Genomic DNA, 3,814 nt, shown 5'->3' with positions numbered 1-3,814 from the left:
AAACATAACTCTTTGAAACTAAAATACATTGAATTATAAAATGTGCTAATTTTATGACATACCTAAGAAAGTCCAAAATGCACATTTTTGAAATGTAAACCCAAAGTGGCACTGCTTTTCCTTTAATAGACACAGGCAGAAAGCAAACTTATATATACCATGCATAAGTCTTTCTTGGTGCAAGTAAAAATGGTTTATTCAATAAAGTGGTTTGTCTTGCTTACAATAAAATTATTTTTAATGCAGATCCAAGTCTGTATGAGGGTGTACATGAGATATTACTTACTACACCCTTGGTGTTTGTAGCACTAGGTCAACTACAAAAGTAGTTTTGTGATTGAAGATTTAAGGGGAACCACCATTGCTGAACAGGTCTTTAGAATTTTACTGTATTAAAATACTTTTTTCTTTTGCTATTGTACATGCACATATTTGCATATTATTCCAAAAGTAAAACGGAATTTGAAAATGGTACAACTTTTAAAGGAGTCATTGGATGCCCATTTTCCACGAGTTGATATGATTCTTTAGAGTCTTAATGAAAAGTCTGTAACATGTCTGTAACATAGTTTGGTTAAAATTACTCAATGGTAGTTTAAAAACAACCCGTTCTCATCAATCTGCGTATAAATAAAGGTAAAACCATAGTAAATGTTGTGGTTATTGTGCATTAGTAACTACAAATACCACAGTAAAACTACGGTTACTGTGGTAAACCCATAGTGAATGTTGTGGTTATTGTGCTTTAGTAACTACAAATACCACAGTAAAACTACGGTTACGGTGGGAGAAGCATGATAAATATGTTGTAGTTACTGTGCATTGGCTACACATGACATGGTCGGGCAACAGTTAGAATACTATGGTAAAAATATGGTAAATCTGTGGACTTTTTACATGATCACGATCATCACGCGATACCGGGTTGGTTGATTTGCTGTGCTGTCATCAGCCATGTTTAAAAGCTGAACACCCATGTCACAACATGATTAAAAACTGTTTTATTTATTTATTTCAAACGGCAACAGGTCTATATACAGTGTTAATGAGCTCTGCTGACCCCGCCCCTCACTTCCGAGCTGCTCTCAGAGGGACTGTTTACTTTAGCTGCATTCATCAAACTTGCTAATTAGCACATTATTAGGAAAGGCGATTTGCAAAGATTCATTAAAAAAAAAACATACGCTACTGTCAATCAAACTATCGTGGGAGGGGATCTGAGATCGGCTCGATTTGAGAAAGGGGTAAAGATTTTAGTAGATTAAAAAAAACCACTGGGTGGATTTTTATCATTATAGGGTGGTTGTGTACACACACTGCCAACACACATTTCAGGTCAAACAACTTGTACAAGTGCATGTAGCATCCAATGACCCCTTTAATGCTAAACAACTGAGCTTTTGTTAACTGTCATGCCACAAAACATTTAATAAAACACTTGAGCTTATAAGTGAACGTGATTTGCCCTTTTTTATGATCCCATAAAGTGCCAAGGAAAAAGATTTTCCAACACTTTTTTTTTACAACGTTTAATAAGAGTGGTTCATGAAAAAACAAATGTTCAAAAACTCCAAGCAAGTTAGCGATCTGCCATCATTTACCTGACATCTTGTCAAAGCAAAAAACAATCCATCATTCAGGATCCTTATCATTTTCAGCCAACAGGCTCTTCTTTATGTTGCATGCAGGTAAGCTTCATCACAGCATGAAAGCAGAAGCCATGCATTCCATGGACAATCTGAATTATGCATCTTACATCATATTTGGTATCAGCAATTTTATATAAATGCACATATTTGCCTAAATACTGTATTTGCAGTGTTTGTACAATACTGTGATGCATCTAATAGTCTTGCATGTATAAGATGAAGGTGATTAAGAATTGAACTCTATGGCACTGAAGTATTTGAGGTGAAATTGGAAGTTTCTATCGAATATGATATACTATGATATACAGTGTATTTTAAGAAGGGGTCCCTATAGGGAATCATATTTGCGTCCTTGACATCAAAATGCTAAAGCTACCCAATGCTTATATTAAATTTGATATTATATCATTAAAATGTTTATTCTTTCTTTCTATACTGGTTATTACTTTGGTCATTTTTTAAAAGTTTGGCCAAAAGTTTGTTGCTGGTTGAAGTAAAGTAGGTAAATACTTAAAATAAATAATCATGATTTATACCTGTAATGCCTATCCTATATATGTTATACATATTTTGTACACACTTGAAAGCTGCTCTCAAATTTTATGCTATTCATAATATATATAGACTATAAACTTTTTATAGATTGTGTCATTTTCAACTACACTGGGATGCTGATGATGATCATAACTGCAAAACGAGGATCACAAACAATGTTAAAAAACATTAAAGGTCTATATTCTCACGTACAGAGCTTTACTGTATCCTGGAATTAAAGCACAGGTTATGGGCATACCATTACGAATGCTTCTGAGGACATGCTGGAACTAGATTATTTGTATTCACGGCAAGCAGCAACTAATAACTAGGTTTCAAAAAGCCACCGCACGACATATGTTTGACAGAAGTCCTAAGGACTTGTCTAGGAGATTGCCTAAAGGTGATGATTTGTCGGACTGGTGAAAAGATCAGTGAGGTTCACTTCTATGCAATTCTTGTACCTTGAGATATTTGTTTAAATGGGGCCCCCAGATCGTGTCCGGTGACGTCTAGGAGATTGCCTAAAGGTGATGATTTGTCGGACTGGTAAAAACAGCACTGCGGTTCACTTGTATGCAACTCTTACACTTAAGATCTTTGTAGTTTAAAAGGGGCCCCCAGATTGTGTCCGGGGCAAGTAGCCCTGGGTTGTATTGCACAATTTGAAGGGTCTTCAGAACGACAATGGCTTGTGACGACTGGTTACAGTGAGTGCCTGAAGCACGCAAGAAAATATTTTCACCTGGTTGCTACTCTTACGTGTCTTTTTAGTCTATATTTCTATCACCAAGTTCACATGTTCTAACACGTATCTTAATTAGGTTGCCTCTCGAGGTACTCATATTTTGTAGTTTCTTCATCTTTATGATAATCTTAAAGAATCTAAAGGTAGATTACACAAGTTGTTTGCTATATATGTGCTGTGGCATCATCAGATAATGTGCACCTGTCTACACTCAAAAATGATGTCTACAAGGACTGCCAAATTATGCCCCCCAACAAATATCATACAGGCCACTATACTGCCAATAAGTAGCATGTAAACAGTCATTTAGACTTGGTTTTCTCAAACCTTTAAATTAGTGACCCCAAAAACTTTGAAGAACCCCAGTTTGAGAAATTATAATTAAAATTCACTTGAATCATAATAGATTTAGTTTAATTGTGCAGGGGTATTTTTGCCCCCTCATCTTGAATTTAGGGGTCATTTGTGCAACAAGTCAAATAACTGGTCATTTCCGACCCTGGTGGCAACAATGCCCTGCACTTGCTCTAAAACATTTTCATTTACATTTAGTCATTTAGCAGACGCTTTTATCCAAAGCGACTTACAAATGAGGACAATGGAAGCAATCAAAATCAACAAAAGAGCAATGATATGCAAGTGCTATAACAAGTCTGTTAGCTTAAGTACACGTAGCAAGGGTTTTTTTTATTAAATAAAAAGAAAAAATAGAATAGAAAAAGAATAGAGCAAGCTAGTGTTAGAGGCCTTTTTTTGTTTTTGTTAATTGTATAATAAATAAAAAGAAAACAAACAGAATACAAAAAGATTAGAAAAGCTAGTGTTAGTTAGTTGTTGTTTTGATTTTTTTAAAGAATAGAATTAGAATAGAGAGTGCTAGAGT

This window comes from Sinocyclocheilus anshuiensis, unplaced genomic scaffold (assembly GCF_001515605.1).
Source record: "Sinocyclocheilus anshuiensis isolate Anshui unplaced genomic scaffold, SAMN03320099.WGS_v1.1 scaffold167, whole genome shotgun sequence".
NCBI lineage: Eukaryota > Metazoa > Chordata > Actinopteri > Cypriniformes > Cyprinidae > Sinocyclocheilus > Sinocyclocheilus anshuiensis.
This window is presented reverse-complemented; position numbering follows the sequence as displayed.